Raw genomic sequence first — 18,620 nt, forward strand, 5'->3', positions numbered from 1 at the left:
TCATAAATTTGCTATGCACTATTAGGAGGCATTAGTATACAGTTTGATCAAAGAGCATAGGCCCACTAACCACGACAAGGTCGCCTCCTTTCAAGTGGGGACCTACTCTAACTATGGCGCGGCGCAGTGCGGCGACCATCGCGCCCCCACACCGCTCCAGAAGGCAATGGGACCCAGTAGCCACACAGCACCCGCTGTGCAGAAAAGCCACCAAGGCCCTGGGTCCCATTACTCCACCAGCACGGCACAAAAGCAGCGACGGCCACCGTCCAGCACCGCATGTGAACTGGTGCAAAGAGCTCACCTGTTCACTGCCTCTCAGGAACACCAACTGAGATTTGGTAGGAATTTTTAACCCTATGCAGACTTCTGCAGATTAAAAGCACCTGAGCCGAATGGGGAGGAGTGCTGATCCAGAGAGGGGGAAAAGCAAAGTCTATACAAAGTATCCAATGTGTGAGAGAGAATCTAAATCGCACATCCTCATTACTATGCTTTTGATACAACAACTGTTTTAAATTTAAGCAAGATAAACAAAGGCTATACAGCACTATTATCATAAATTTACTATGCACTATTAGGAGGCATTAGTATACAGTTTGATCAAAGAGCCTAGGCCCACTTACCACGACAAGGTCGCCTCCTTTCAAGTGGGGACCTACTGTAACTATGGCGCGGCGCAGTGCGGCGACCATCGCGCCCCCACACCGCTCCAGCAGGCAATGGGACCCAGTAGCCATACACTGTATATACAGTGGCATAAAAGGCCTTTTCTGTCAGGTGAATGACTAATTTTGGGGGCCTGTACTCCAGTGGCCTACAGTAAAATTTGTATCCAGTGACCGCCTAATGTACCTCCAGCCACATCATCACAAGTTCTTTTCTGTCAGGTGAATGGCTAATTTTGGGGTCTGTACTTGCCTACAGTAAAATTTGTATCCAGTGACCACCTATGGACCTCCAGCCACATAATCACAAGTTCTTTTCTGTCAGGTGAATGCCAAATTGTTGTGGCCTGTACTCCCGTGGCCTAAAATTAAAAATTTCTAGGCTCCAGCAGGGCACATTTTGGAGAGTTTCCCTTTAAGGCACATAAAAATGGCCCCTGATTAAAATACATATTTTTTGTGGTATGTCACTGTCCATGTTGTGGGAATATTTGTGCACTTTTAGTAAGTACCGTATTTGGTGGCTGAAAATATGACCTGAAGGTTTTTCAGGTTTGCCTGCCATTAAAGTCAATGGGGCCCGCCACGAATGCGTGGTTTGCGAACATTTGATCGCGAAAGCGCGTTCGCAAACGGTCCCAGCCTGTTCGTCCATCACTACTTATCACCGGTTGAGGTAAAATTCAATTACTTTGAAAAGCATTACTGTCAATGGTGTGGGCTTTTCAATAATTCAGGAGTTTTATCCAAGGCAAAAAGATTATTGTGGAAACTGCAGAACAACCACTGCAATATTTGCAAAGTGATAGAATCAAGGATGGAAATCTGTCAAACAGCAGGATAACCGCCTGGACGATGTCCTTAATGGGATGGCCATTGGAAATCAAATACAAAATAATAAGAATTCAGTTGCTCAAGGATTAGCTGAACTTCACAATTGTACCAATGCAGGACAAAAAGATAAATCAACAAGAAATGATTTCCTGGAAGAACAATCTTTATCTCCATATAAGTCAAGAAGTGTATTGCAAATCCTTACCATGTGTATATGTACAGGGTGGGCCATTTATATGGATACACCTTAATAAAATGGGAATGGTTGGTGATATTAACTTCCTGTTTGTGGCACATTAGTATATGTGAGGGGGGAAACTTTTCAAGATGGGTGGTGACAATGGCGGCCATTTTGAAGTTGGCCATTTTGAATCCAACTTTTGTTTTTTCAATAGGAAGAGGGTCATGTGACACATCACACTTATTGTGAATTTCACACGAAAAACAATGGTGTGCTTGGTTTTAACGTAACTTTATTCTTTCATGGGTTATTTACAAGTTTCTCTTTGTTTACAGCCATTGACATGTCGCCAAGGTTAACACGTGAGGAGCGGATAGAAATTGTGTTGATGTCTGGTGAACGCAGTAACCGGGTCATTGCAGCAGATTTCAATGCAAGACACCCTACGAGACCACCCATCTCCCATGCTACAGTTAGCAAACTGCTTGCTAAGTTTCGTGAAACTGGTTCAGTGTTGGATTTGCCAAAATGTGGACGCATGAAATCTGTCTCTAATGAAGAAACATCAGTGGCTGTCCTAGCTTCATTCAGCAAGAGCCCACAGCGTAGCACTCGCCTCATGTCACTGGAGAGTGGCATTAGTCGAACATCCCTTCGGCGGATATTAGCTACTCACAAATGGCACCCTTACAAACTCCAGCTACTGCAGCATCTCAACGAGGATGACCCAGATCGGCACACTGAATTTGCAGAATGGGCAAAACAAAAATTGGAACAGGACCCTCAGTTTACGCAGAAGATTTTGTTCAGTGATGAGGCAAACTTTTATGTGAATGGTGAAGTTAACAAACAAAACCACCACTATTGGTCTGACACCAACCCACATTGGATAGATCCCTCCAAGACTGTTGGAACAAAAATATTGATGGTATGGTGTGGTATATGGGGTACAAAGATAGTGGGGCCATTTTTATCAATGGAAACCTCAAGGCCACTGGATATGCGAAATTGCTACATAATGATGTGTTTCCCTCTTTATGCGCTGAAGCTGGCACGTTCCCTGAGTTTTTCCAGCAAGATGGTGCACCACCACTTTATGGGTGTGAGGTCCGAGCATTCCTAGATGAACAGTTTCCTGGAAAGTGGATTGGTCATCGTGGGCCAGTTGAATGGCCCCCAAGGTCTCCCGATCTGACCCCCTTAGACTTTTATCTTTGGGGTCATCTGAAGGCAATTGTCTATGCTGTGAAGATACGAGATGTGCAGCACCTGAAACTACGGATACTGGAAGCCTGTGCTAGCATTTCTACTGCTGTGTTGCTATCAGTGTGTGAAGAGTGGGAGAAGAGGGTTGCATTGACAATCCAACACAATGGGCAGCACATTGAACACATTTTATAACTGGTCAGTTTCCCCCCTCACATATACTAATGTGCCACAAACGAAGTTAATATCAACCATTCCCATTTTATTAAGGTGTATCCATATAAATGGCCCACCCTGTACATCGCCCTAATCTTGGGGAAGGAGTTCCACTCTGAACTGATCGCTGTACCAGGCCCTTCATCTGGGATCATGCTGCAGAATACCACGGGATTCATCTTGACAAATAAGAGGATTCTATCGCAGAAGATCTAAGTCAGTTTGGATCCACGCATCTCCGTTGAAAGACAGTTCAACGTTTCCGAGATTCAGTCTCCAGAGATAAACATGTGGTATCAAATACACGTCGGTTATTCCCAAGAACGGATTACACAAATCCTGGAACAGACAAGAAAGAATTGGGAAGGGAACAGTTTTCCATGAGTCAACGACCAAAGCGGTTCATTTCTGCGATTGCAGCTGCCATAATCTTTGGCGTAGTAGGCGCTGTCGTTGCCACGGGTGTATCAGCTGCTAATTCCATCTCTATTAAGACATTGGAACTTGATATCGGTTCGCTAAAAAGGAATCTGATGACTATTCATGCGGAGATAGAAAATCAGAAACAACATCTATCAGACTTATATTCCATTGTGGAGGACACTATCGTCACCACCAACTTGCATTTAAAGTTATTGACCCACTCAATAAATCTTCATGAGAGTAACGAACAATTTAAACAAGAACTTATATTCCTAAAGAAGTGTATTGACCTCCATACACATATCTATCACGATGAAATATAATGTGAGATGCAATTTTTCAGAAAGACTTTAGCAAAGCTCTGGCTAGAACATTACCAACCAAGTCCATACACCCCAGTTCTTGAGGAACCCGTATGAAAAGCCCTTTTGACATTCCAATATAATCCAATTTATTTCAATTGATTAGATAGTAATGAAGGGGGATTTGTTGTGCTTTTTCATAGGCATATAACATTTATATGTAAATATCATAATTATAGTGGATTTGATTATATATGAGGCCATATTATGATATATTCCGCATTTTTGTATGTATTTTTAAAGTTGGCCGAAATAGGTTCATGGAAAGGACACTGTTCATACGTTTTCTTCTCTATAGATGTACCAGTCTGAGAAGAGTCATTCTTGTCTCTTTATAGATTTATGACTGAGATAAGGATATTCTCTAGGTGTATCTGGTACTAATTACCCCTACAGTTGATGTCTATTGATGAAGCAGAAAATCTGTGGTGTCTGTATACACATATAATGAACCTTAGTTTTTTTTTGTATAAGATAATCAATAGGAAATATGTATTGTTTTATCTTGTTAAATATTATGAAGGACGTCAATGCATCTATTATCTTATATATTTCTCACTAGGAACGCATGTACTCCTAAAATATGATGAGAAGAATTTTAAGTATAGACTTTGTTAACGAGTCTCCGTTCAGGGAAGGCGATGTTATTTTAACTAACAATCAATCACCCGTTGAAGTGACAGGGGAGACACACATGTCTGTGAGAGTACAAGGTCTATTATATTTTTATCAATACCATAAATTTGATAGTTTTGGAGATGTCTAAACTGCTACCTTAATGTCTATGCTTTAATTGGTACATGTGTCAAAGTTAATCCCTGTAGCTCTGATTTAGGATTCCATATGTTATGTTATGGAATGTAAGATGAAGTCAGACCTGGACATTTAACCCTTATTGGTAATGATGCTAATAGATTATGCAATAGTGCCACCTAGGTATAAATAAGTAACATTACACCAACAGCAGGAATGCATTCTAGGTAATACATTGACATCACAGTCAGTATCATATGTACACGCCTAACCGACAATGATTGGAAAACTCCAAGTTGGGAAGATGTCTAACTGATAAGTTTTTGATAATAAACCACACACAAGAAAAAAAAAGGAAAGAAAGGAGAGACCCCAGGAGAAAAATCCCAATGATCAGAACGGACTTTAGAGCTGACTTCCCTTAGACTCTGCATATCATCTGCATTCTAGGGTAAAGTATAACTTTATTATGTGTAGTATTATTTGAATTAAGTGGCCTGATATTTAGTAACTCCCCTCTTTAGTGCGGCTGTATAATGTTAAAAGTGCTACATCAATATTATCACTATTCAGTAAAGATGCATATTACTGAATAAAAGATCTAATATTGATATCGGAGAAAATCTCTGATTAGAATATTCACATTCCATAGTCAATATCAGGCCTGATAATTTATAAATTGTGTCGCAATACTACCCGATTTCCGAGATTGGTCATAGTTTGAGCAGGGCAAGGGTTCATATCTACCGTATACATTTTATGTTTGAGAGGTAATAAGGAACGCTGGTATTTGTGTTAGAGCCATCTAGTGGTGAATTCCGGGCACTACATATTACTGTGTGTTATTGCATACCATTGAGTTTTATACTGATTAAGCTTTGATTGTATTCTAAGTTATTGTATAATAATAATCATTTATATTTTTGCATAGATGCTTGTACCATGTTTTACTGATTGCACAATATAATTAAAGGGAACCTGTCAACGAGATTTTGTGTATAGAGCTGAGGACATGGGTTGCTAGATGGCCGCTAGCACATCTGCAATACCCAGTCCCCATAGCTCTGTGTGCTTTTATTGTGTAAACCAAACGATTTGATACATATGTAAATTAACCTGAGATGAGTCCTGCCCCTGACTCATCTCTTGTACAGGACTCATCTCAGGTTAATTTTCATATGGATCAAATCGTTTTTTTTACACAATAAAAGCACACAGAGCTATGGGAACTGGGTATTGCGGATGTGCTAGCGGCCATCTAGCAACCCATGTCCTCAGCTCTATACACAAAATCCCGGTGACAGGTTCCCTTTAAATTAACGACACAATCTTTTTGAGGTGTTTTATCTAGGATCAATTGCCTTTGAAATGTTTCCTTTGATCCTTTCTTTTATATAAAGCATTTGCTTTATATCCCTGACAAAGATTGACTGTGTAAAGGAGGCCTACTTTACTGGATCATACAGCGCTCTGTAAGGTTGCCGAAACAAAGACTCATTGTTTGCTATTTTCATATTGATAGGATATGCTATAAATGCCCGATAGATTAAGGTACCACCTCTGTGGCCCTCTCCTATATTACGAACGGGTTCCCAAAGTGAATGGAGAGCAGCCGTGCATGTTTGGCCACCTCTCTATCCACTGCCAGACAGTCAATGAGGGGGTTAATGGAGGGGTGGCAGCTCATACATGGCTTGCTCTACATTCACTGCTATGGGACTTCTGAAAATACCACATCACACTCGCTTAGCTATGGTGGCAAATGGAGAGAACACCACACGGTGTACTTTTACTTCACAGCAGGTTCTGTCCCTGAGACAGAAGCTCATCTCAGGGATGGGACCTGCACTTGTCAGACATTTATGGCATATCCTATCGATATGCCATATACTGAATGTCCCAGATAGGACCCCTTTAATACCACAAAAGCTAAAGACTGTTTCATAGAATAAATCAGATGCAGTATTGTTGTGGTTAGTGATTTGAATCCATATCAGGTTTCCATAAGTTGCCATGATGACACTGCAAAATATCAGAAAAGGACATGAATCTCTTAGTAGTGCAGACTCAGGCTTATAAATTCAAATAATCATATTTTAGCATTGAATTAAGCCACATTTTGAGGCACACAAAGTAGTATCTTATGCATTTCTTACAAACGTCTTCTAGTAGATTCCTCTTTAAATGTGGCTAAATTGAATGGAGTGCATGCACATGGAAGCAGTTTGTAAGTTAAGCACAAGAATGATATAAAATCGCTTGATCCTTTTGTTAGTGTCTAAGGAAAATTGTTAACAGAAGACCAGGAAAAGCAGAACCACAGGACAGAAATGTTTAGAATGTGTGCACCGTATTGCCCCAAATGCCCGGTCTTCTGTAAACAGCAGGGAATCCATAGAATTTATTCTAACTACTCATATTAATGGCAGCTTCTGTCTGATATTTAGAAGCTGAACACTTATATATGCAAACAGATTCATTCTTAAACAGTGCTGTCATATTGCTGACACCATGTGGAAACAGGGAGCAGCTGGAGTCTGTCTTGGTGCAGCGTAATTACAGGGTATACTTCTAAAATGTCTGTCTTGTGGTAAAGATGCTCATTAACTCATGTCTTGTTTTTACTTTGAAAGTTGAAATGCTGCTTTCATAAATTAAATAAAAAGATTTTATTTTTCCCACAAGCCTCTTCAGAGACCAAGTTCACTTTATTAAAATGTAATGAATTGAATCACTTGCTATAAGTGGTAAATGTGAGTGTATCTGAATGCACCAACCTGCTTCATTATTCTTATGATATGCATGGAGTCATTGAGCTATTCTGGAAAATGAACTACAGAACTAGAAAATATGTGGTTTGTAAAGTACAAGGATATAGACACTTTCTGTATCTATTCTGGATGCTGGCCTCCCGGCTCTCCCCTGACGGCTGATGTCTGGGGATATAAAGATCAGACCCACTGGATTTTGACTGCCCGATACCTATGTTCTCAAGAAATAAGCTGGTGCCAGTGTCAGGCAGCAATTTCTCACCTGTCCCTATTCACTACGCATGCATTTTCAGCCAAGTCGAGCATGGGAGGATTGGAATAGATAGCTGTTGGAAAAATGAGCGTTCAGTTGATATCTATCTCTTATCTATGGCCAGCTTAAAGGGATTTTCTGGTTTGCATCAACATCCTTTAAAATATCAATTTTTGAAGATAGCTGTAATTTTGTGATGATTTTTTTTTAACCAGGGCCGTCTTTAACAAGGGGCAAAAGGGGCAGCTGCCCCGGGCCCATTTGCTCCTGGGGGGCCCAAGGCAGCTGCCTCTTGAGCCCTGCTGGCCACTGCCCTGGGTGTCAGGCTGTCAGCTACACAGGGGGGTGCTGCCATGCCATGCCTGCTGGTGTTCCGTTAGATTTCCCTACCTTGTGAGATTTCCCTACCCTCGTCACTTCCGTCCGCACCAGACATGATGTGAGGAGGTGTGCCGCACCGTGGTGATGGATGGGGTAGGGAAATTTCACAGCAGAGTTAGCTGAACACCGGCCAACACTGTGCATGCGCCGGGAGCCTCACCAGCGGTTAGGGTAGGGAAAAATTATGGGCCGGTGCTTTTTCCCTACCCTAACCGCTGGTGAGGCTCCCAGCGCAGTGTCGGCCGGTGTCCAGCTAACTCTGCTGTGAAATTTCCCTACCCCTTCGTTGTGCGCCTGCGCGGTGCGGCACACCTTCTCACGTCATGTCTGGTGCGGCCGGAAGTGACGAGGGTAGGGAAATCTCACGAGGTAGGGAAATCTAACGAAACACCGGAACTCCAGGCAGCGAACTGTGAGAGCTGTGATTCTCTTAGAAGAAAGGACCTTAGATGACATCATCACCATGTGACCAGTAACCTAGCAATATTACTGGTCACATGGCTATGAGGTCATCAAAGGTCCTTTCTCTCTACCAGGAGTGTTGCTGAAGGAGAAGTTTGCCTTAACTGTGGAGTTTTTTTTGTGAAGATTACATCAGGAAAAGGTGACAGGGGCTTTTATGCTAATATACTGTAAGCTACTATATACTGTGGGGGGCTGTATACGGTGGGGTGCTATACTGCTCTACTGAATACTGTGGGGTGCTGTATATTGTGGGGTGCTATACTGCTCTACTGTATACTGGGGGGTGCTGTATACTGTATACTGTGAGGTGCTGTATTTTGTATAGTTTGGGGTGCTGTATACTGTATACTGTGAGGTGCTGTATACTGTGGGGTGCTGTATACTGTGGGGTGCTATACTGCTCTACTGTATACTGGGGGGTGCTGTATACTGTATACTGTGAGGTGCTGTATTTTGTATAGTTTGGGGTGCTGTATACTGTATACTGTGAGGTGCTGTATACTGTGGGGTGCTGTATACTGTGGGGTTCTATACTGCTCTACTATTTACTGTGGGGTGCTATATACTGTATAGTGTGGGGGTGCTATACTGCATACTGTGGGTTGCTGTATACGATAGGGTGCTATACTGCGGGGTGCTATATACTATAGGGTGCTATACTGCATACTGTGTGGTGCTGTATACTATAGGGTGCTATACTGCTTGCATACTGTGGGGTGCTGTATACTATAGGGTGCTATACTGCATACTGTGCGGTGCTGTATTCTATAGGGTGCTATACTGCATACTGTGGGGTGCTGTAAACTATAGGGTGTTATACTGCATACTGTGGGGTGCTGTATACTATAGGGTGCTATACTGCATACTGTGGGGTGCTATATACTATAGGGTGCTATACTGCATACTGTGGGTGCTATATACTATATGGTGCTATACTGCATACTGTGGGGTGCTGTAAACTATAGGGTGTTATACTGCATACTGTGGGGTGCTATATACTATATGGTGCTATACTGCTCTACTATTTACTGTGGGGTGCTATATACTGTATAGTGTGGGGGTGCTATACTGCATACTGTGGGTTGCTGTATACGATAGGGTGCTATACTGCGGGGTGCTATATACTATAGGGTGCTATACTGCATACTGTGTGGTGCTGTATACTATAGGGTGCTATACTGCTTGCATACTGTGGGGTGCTGTATACTATAGGGTGCTATACTGCATACTGTGCGGTGCTGTATTCTATAGGGTGCTATACTGCATACTGTGGGGTGCTATATACTATATGGTGCTATACTGCATACTGTGGGGTGCTGTAAACTATAGGGTGTTATACTGCATACTGTGGGGTGCTGTATACTATAGGGTGCTATACTGCATACTGTGGGGTGCTATATACTATAGGGTGCTATACTGCATACTGTGGGTGCTATATACTATATGGTGCTATACTGCATACTGTGGGGTGCTGTAAACTATAGGGTGTTATACTGCATACTGTGGGGTGCTATATACTATATGGTGCTATACTGCTCTACTATTTACTGTGGGGTGCTATATACTGTATAGTGTGGGGGTGCTATACTGCATACTGTGGGTTGCTGTATACGATAGGGTGCTATACTGCGGGGTGCTATATACTATAGGGTGCTATACTGCATACTGTGTGGTGCTGTATACTATAGGGTGCTATACTGCTTGCATACTGTGGGGTGCTGTATACTATAGGGTGCTATACTGCATACTGTGCGGTGCTGTATTCTATAGGGTGCTATACTGCATACTGTGGGGTGCTATATACTATATGGTGCTATACTGCATACTGTGGGGTGCTGTAAACTATAGGGTGTTATACTGCATACTGTGGGGTGCTGTATACTATAGGGTGCTATACTGCATACTGTGGGGTGCTATATACTATAGGGTGCTATACTGCATACTGTGGGGTTCTGGGGTGCACTGTAACACTAGGGTGAGCCGAGCCCCGGTTTCCTTCCTGAACTGCAGATCGGTGCCCACTTCCAGCCCTGAGCCCAGCTGCCGAGAGCACTGATCCTGAGCCGCTGGAGTCTTCAGAACTGGAAGTATTTACAGTCATTCACTGTACTCTACCAGGTGTGTGGATATTTTTTGTGTGTGTGTTGTGGTGGAGGCCGTGAGTGCATGCAAAGGTGTGGGAAGGCGGGATCCAGGGGGCCCAAGTAAATTTTTGCCCAGGGTCCAATCAATATTAAAGACGGCCCTGGTTTTACCTTTATTGCTCCTATCTTCTGTTCAAGGCTGTGCTGGAGTTGTGACAGAGAAAGGAGTAATGCATCATGGGTTTGGTTGAATAGCTACAAGAATTGCTAAATGCAGGATGGAAACCAATCAAAGCAATCTATTTGCATGGTGAAAACAAGTCTGGGGGGTTCAAATTGGAAAAAAAATGCATGAAGATGTACATGAGATAATCAACTACATGAGCTTATCTGTTAGTCTAGTTTTACACATGTGTCAAAGAACTCCTGCAGGCTGTTGCAGCCTGCTGCAGTTCTTTGGATCCGACATAGCCTAATAGTGGCGCATACCCACCAGACCCCATTGACTATAATGGGATGCGGTGAGGATCCTGCAGTTCCCCAGAATATGCTGGGCTTCGGCCAGACAAAATCCCATTATAGTCAATGGGGTCCAGCGGATAGCAACACTATCTGGCCCTGGAGAACTCTGGCCACCTGTTCTCTGCCGGAACTGCCTGCTGGATTTCTTTGACACGTACTGTGATGAAAGTAATCTAAATAACCATAGTCATACTGGAATACTCCTTTAGGCTATGTTCATATGGCAGATTTTAAAACACTAGAAATATTCACAATGTACACCTCTGGAGTCTAGAACACAACATTAACAGAGCTTTAGCCCTACATTGTGTTTTCCTATTCCTCTTGAAATATGAGAAAAGCCAATGACCAGTTTAATACCCCCGACATGCAGCAATGATCTATAAAAAGCATGTTAACCCCTTCCCAACTGCCCACTGTGTTTATACGTCCTATCTGCACATGCCCCGTCAGGCAATCTAGACACAGTGGGGACCCTGAGGATAAGACAGGAGCGGTTTATTACCACTTCTGCCTTCTTCTGTGCCGGCAGGAGAGAGCTGAACGAGTGCATGGTGAAGGGAGCAGGAAGCGGCAGAGCTGCTTCCTCTGTTAGCCAGGGGTAGCTGGAGCAGTGGCAGGAGCAGAGCTGCAGGAGACCCTGATCAGCTCTGCCTGTGTGTAATGCCCCCATAGGGGACAATTTTCCCCTGTAACTGGAGCTCCTGTGGATGCCCCAGTTACAGTGGAAACAGTGAAAAAAAAAGTTTAAAAAAAAGACAGTGTCCTCCAGAGGTCTTTTATTGACCTTCTGGCGGACAAATTATGTTAAGTAAAAAAATAAATAAAAAAATTCAAATGTAATACAATACAAATACAAAAAAAATATTTTTTAAAAAAAATGCAGTCGCTAACAGAAACCGTCACCATAGTAGCCCCGTTCTATCAAACCTATACATGTTATACATGAAAATGATCGTCACAAAATAATAAATTTTTGTGTCAGTTCTAATATTTAAGAAATAAAAAGATATAATTAAAAAAAATACTTTTTAATAATAATTAGCAGTTTTCCTCCAAATGAAACCTAAAAAAAACTAAAAAAACATTCTAATAAAAAGTCCTAAGTGTCAAGTAAAAAAATTATTTTGGTAGTCGAACAAATAAAAAAGCTACGGTCACTAAACCACCATGTGCACAAAAAGTTGCCTGGACATTCAGGTCTTTTTTGGGCCTGGTCATGAAAGGGTTAATTTCAGCAAGGCACTGTCATATTATGTGGCTGTAATAGTGGGCTGGGCTAAAAAGAGAGAGAGAGAATAGAATAATATGCTTCTTTGGGTTTCAGGGGAATATATATGAGTCATCTGGTACATACTCTTTCTCATTATGGAGACCACCTAGTATATGTGAGGTTCATTGTAGGCTAGGCAACAGTCTGGGAAACCAACTCTCTCTCATAATAAAAGAAATTCAGGTCCAATAGAATTGATTCTGCTCATCTTTATTCCTGGGTTTAAACCTGAATAAGGGCAACAACACCTGCATGGAGTTTGTAATTTTTCCCCATGTTTTGATTTCCTCCTAAAATCATTCTGATAAAGAATCTAGATTGTAAGCCCCACTGGGGACAGTGAGTGATGATAATGTCTATAAAGTGCTTCAGAATATGCCAGCACTATATAGGCAAGGGAAATAATCACAGTTTATGTTATATGACTTGCATTTTGTGGCTTTCATTTAAATTGAATACTAAAGAAGTTTTCCAGGAGTATAATATTGATAACCTATCCTAAGGACAAGCCATCAAAATCAGATCAGTGGGGGGCCGACACCTGGTATCACCACTGATCAGATGTTTAAAGAAGCTGCAGCGCTTCATTGAGTGCTGTTAGGGCAATTATGCAGTGCTGTTGCATTGTGTTTGATTTTGTATTTTCAGCCATGGTGACGGGAACTTGTGCATTAGGATGTGCTGACTAACTTAATTTTTTTTCCTAGATGTCATGTTTATTGTCACAGGGCCAATGTGCAGCTCCTTCCCATTCAAATGAATAGGCCTGGGCAGCAATACCAAGCATGACGAATATTGACAAAAAAATAACACACCCAGATAGAAATGTCAATCTCATTGCAGGGCTTCCAATGTACATTTGTCAGCAGGATAATGCTCACCTACACACAAAGATTTCCCAGAAATGTCTCCACTAGATTTCAACACCTCCTTGGACTGCCCAGTTACCAGATTTATTACCAATCAAGCATTTGTGGGACCAGCTGGGACACCAGCTTCGGCAACCTACGAGTGTGAAGGATCTACAGGCTCAGCCCCATAATCTGTGAACAAATGTGCCGCAGGATCATATGGAAACTGTACGCCACCTTGCCCAACAGTATCTCATCTTGTATCCGGGCTAGAGGTGGCCCAACAGGGTACTAGAGCCTCCTTTCAGTTGTACATAATGCCCCAATACACTTATCTGTTCGCTCTAATATTGTAATCAGTTACATATATCATCAATACATTCACACATATAAAGTTTCTTTTGATTCGAAAAACTCCTTCTTGGTGCGTTATTTTTTCTGTCAATGAATGTACAATGTACTGCATTATGCTTGGTATACTGTGAGGAGCCCCTTTCAAACTGCTGATTGGCGGAGGTACCAGCAGTCAGACCCCCACCGATCTAATATTGACTATCCTGAAGATGGGTCATCGGTACTGTACTCCTGGAAAACCTCTTTCACTAGGAAGATCCCCTGAAATTTGGTTAGATATTAGTTGCATTGGTATCTTACCAGTTTCCCTTCATCCATCACTTCAGTGGTAAATGGGTTGCTCAGTATTTAGTTTCACCAAATGTGTGAAAGCTATAAAAATAGAAGCGTAAACATCTCTCTACTTGAAAATAAAACTTTTGAATATTTATAACAATCTCTGCGGTACTGCGGACTATGCTGGTGCTATATAAACAGTGGGAAATAAATAATTAAAGGGGTTATCCAATTTTAAAAATCCCCCCCCCCAACACAATGCCTGGGCCCCTCCTATAGATCATACTTACCCCGTTCCCTGGCACCCACGTCATTCCAGATCCCTGCACAGCCACCGATGCATCTCCCCGTCACGTGGATTAAAACATCCAGTGACGATGGGTGCAGCCAATGTCAGGCCGCGGCAGTGACCAACCTCCCTAGCATCTGGAATGATGTGGGTGTTGGGGAGCTAGGTAAATATGATCTATAGGAGGGGACCGGGCATTGTGGGTGGCATTTTTAGAATTGGATAACCCCTTTAACCATTATAGCAATAGTTGTATACTATCATTCTTTGTTCCCTGGGGAGATAGGCTGCCAGAGGTCAGTAGCTTACTTACCTCTCCCCATTAAAAGCACACGCACTCTCAGCAGAGTTGAGTGTGCATGTGTATGGGGGAGTTGGATGGAATAGCTATTGAGGATGCATGGGAAGAACCTTAACTTGACAGTGTCTTGAGGCAAAGAAAGTTTACTACAGTGAGGTGAATGTATAATGAAGAAATGAGTATGAAATTAATGCTTTGTTAACAGTCACCTATTTATTAGTCATTTACGCTTGTGTAAATCAGCTATTTAATTTGTTTCTGGGTGTTTTATGGGACAACGAGGAGACGGTCAGTCACATGGAATTAAAGGAGTGTCAACACTAATAAAGAACGAAAGCATGCACATCATCATACATATGATAGTATGTGTCCGATGAGTAGGAACTATCTATTTCTATCATTTTACAACAGGCACACCAAATTGGACACATCTAAGAGGCATATAAAAACTCTCCTTCCTAGATGATTCATATATCCGGACAACCTTCAATGTTTAATATTATCTACAGCTGCTGCATTTTCCATTGCAGCACGGACAGCAGCTAGACAGGCTGGGAGTGACTCAATAAGGTCCTGGTAGGTTGTCACAGGTATCTGGAGGCATGTCGACTGCAGTGCATCCTACAGCTGCTGAAGGGTCTGTGGGGGAGGATGCACAGAGAGAACACGACATGAAGTGGTCCCACAGATGCTCAATTGAGATCAAGTCTGGTCAATTAGGGGGCCAGGGCAGTACTTGGAAGTCTTGATCATGCTCTACCAAACAATGTCAAAAATTTCTAGCTGTGTGATATGTCACATGGTCTTGTTGGAAGATCCCATCTACCCCAGAGAAGACAATCAGCATGTAAAGGTGTACGTGATCTGCAAGGATGGATTCATACCCAAATCAGTTGAGAGGATCTTCCATAAGAATGACTAGGCCCAGAGAATTACACATTCCCCAGACTATAGAGCCAGCTTGTGTTCTTCCAGCAATACTTGCAGGGTGTTTGTTCTGCGATGTTTCTCTTTTGACAAACCAACGTCCATCTGTTTGATGAAGCAGAAAACGTGACTGAGAAGGCAACCCTTTGCCAATCAGTGGAGGTCCAATTTCGATACTGCCATCACCCGTGAAAATTGAATCCTTTTCTGCTGATGTAACTTTGTTAGCAGAGTTGCAGTAACTATCCCTCTGCTTCGGAGCCCCATGCATAGAAGGGTTGACCGAACTGTTGGTTTAGATACATGTCTGGTAGCCTCCCGTTCCTTTTGGTGGTAAGCTGCTCCACTGTAGCGTGTCAGTCTGTCCTCAGGCACCTTCATAGCCAATGTTCATCTCCCAAATCGATGGCATGTGGTGCTCTGCAGTTTCTACATCGCTTTTACTCAATGGTGCCATTTATCCAATCATGATACACTTTCACTACAGCAGCACATGAACAGTTCACAAACTGTGCAGTTTCAGAAATACTGCCACCCTTGGGCCGAAACCTAATAATAATCTCTTTTTGAAAATCTGATAAATCGTCCCTTTTACCAATGACAGCAACAAGGGATATGTGTGCAGACAGCCTATCGCACACCTTATATACCTAACAAGCCAGCTCATGACATGTGACTTCCTTCATGAGCTACAGTCGTGGCCAAAAGTTTTGAGAATGACACAAATATTAGTTTTCACAAAGTTTGCTGCTAAACTGCTTTTAGATCTTTGTTTCAGTTGTTTCTGTGATGTAGTGAAATATAATTACACGTTTCAAAGGCTTTTATCGACAATTACATGATATTTATGCAAAGAGTCAGTATTTGCAGTGTTGGCCCTTCTTTTTCAGGACCTCTGCAATTCGACTGGGCATGCACTCAATCAACTTCTGGGCCAATTCCTGACTGATAGCAACCCATTCTTTCATAATCACTCCTTGGAGTTTGTCAGAATTAGTGGGTTTTTGTTTGTCCACCCGCCTCTTGAGGATTGACCACAAGTTCTCAATGGGATTAAGATCTGGGGAGTTTCCAGGCCATGGACCCAAAATGTCAACGTTTTGGCACAGTGCTCCATCGTGCTGGAAAATGCATTGTTCTTCACCAAACTGTTGTTGGATTGTTGGAAGAAGTTGCTGTTGGAGGGTGTTTTGGTACCATTCTTTATTCATGGCTGTGTTTTTGGGCAAAATTGTGAGTGAGCCCACTCCCTTGGATGAGAAGCAACCCCACACATGAATGGTCGTACTGTTGGCATGACACAGGACTGATGGTAGCGCTCACCTTTTCTTCTCCGGACAAGCCTTTTTCCAGATGCCCCGAACAATCGGAAAGAGGCTTTATCGGAGAATATGACTTTGCCCCAGTCCTCAGCAGTCCATTCACCATACTTTCTGCAGAAGATCAATCTGTCCCTGATATTTTTTTTGGAGAGAAGTGGCTTCTTTGCTGCCCTTCTTGACACCAGGCCATCTTCCAAAAGTCTTCGCCTCACTGTGCGTGCAGATGCGCTCACACCTGCCTGCTGCCATTCCTGAGCAAGCTCTGCACTGGTGGCACTCCGATCCCGCAGCTGAATCCTCTTTAGGAGACGATCCTGGCGCTTGTTGGACTTTCTTGGACGCCCTGAAGCCTTCTTAACAAGAATTGAACCTCTTTCCTTGAAGTTCTTGATGATCCTATAAATTGTTGATTGAGGTGCAATCTTAGTAGCCACAATATCCTGGCCTGTGAAGCCATTTGTATGCAACGCAATGATGGCTGCACGCGTTTCTTTGCAGGTCACCATGGTTAACAATGGAAGAACAATGATTTCAAGCATCACCCTCCTTTTAACATGTCAAGTCTGCCATTTTAACCCAATCAGCCTGACATAATGATCTCCAGCCTTGTGCTTGTCAACATTCTCACCTGAGTTAACAAGACGATTACTGAAATGATCTCAGCAGGTCCTTTAATGACAGCAATGAAATGCAGTGGAAAGGTTTTTTGGGATTAAGTTAATTTTCATGGCAAAGAAGGACTATGCAATTCATCTGATCACTCTTCATAACATTCTGGAGTATATGCAAATTGCTATTATAAAAACTTAAGCAGCAACTTTTCCAATTTCCAATATTTATGTAATTCTCAATACTTTTGGCCACGACTGTACACATGACCGAGATTGAAAGTAGGAAGTGGTCATAATGTGACTCGACTGTGTGGGTGTATATATATATATATATATAGTGACACAGTAAAAGGTCTGGTGTGGAGGGGTAGGTATGTGCTGCTGGACAGATTGACAGCCAGGTGAGGTCAAGCACCGGACTGGATCTTAGCTGCCGGTCCGGGCTTTGCCGACACCAAACTGTCTTAAAAGCCAGCTGATTGGCAGCAGGGGAGAGAGGCCTATGCCTGGATGAATGCTTGCGTCCTGTTTGGGGAAAACAGGTCAACTCAATCCTGGACTTAACCTTTGGCGTGGACCTTTTGGCAGAGTGTGAACACACGCCTGGACTTGGACTCTTCATACAGAAACTGCAGCATGGTGTGAATGAACACCAGGACTTTCAACTCAGGCTACTTTCACATTAGCTTTTTTTGCGGATCCGTCATGGATCTGAAAAAATGCTTCAGTTACCATAATACAACCGCATGCATCCGTCAGGAAAGGATCCGGTTGTATTATGTCTTCTATAACGATGACGGATCTGTCATGAACACCATTGAAAGTCAATGGGGGAAGGATCAGTTTTTTATTGTGTGAGAGAAAACGGATCCGTCCCCATTGATTTACATTGTGTGCCAGGACAGATCGCAGACAGAAAAACACTGCTTGCAGCGTTATTGTGTCCGCAATGGGAGCGCAACCAAATGGAAAGGAATGCATTTTGGTGCATTCCGTTTTGTTCAGTTCAGTTTTGTCCCCATTGACAATGAATGGGGAAAAAACTGAAGCGTTTTCTTCCGCTGTTGAGATCCTATTAACGAATAAAACACTGCAGTTTGATCAAGATCTGTTTTTGGTGCCTCTGTTCTGCAACCGCTCACCCTGCCTACCAGAGCGAATCCCCACTATATATATATATATATGAATGGGGAAAAAACTGACAATGAATGGGGAAAAAACTGAAGCGTTTTCTTCCGCTGTTGAGATCGTATTAACGAATAAAACACTGCAGTTTGATCAAGATCTGTTTTTAGTG

The sequence above is a fragment of the Bufo bufo genome, chromosome 4 (genome assembly GCF_905171765.1).
Source record: "Bufo bufo chromosome 4, aBufBuf1.1, whole genome shotgun sequence".
NCBI classification, from domain to species: Eukaryota; Metazoa; Chordata; class Amphibia; order Anura; family Bufonidae; genus Bufo; species Bufo bufo.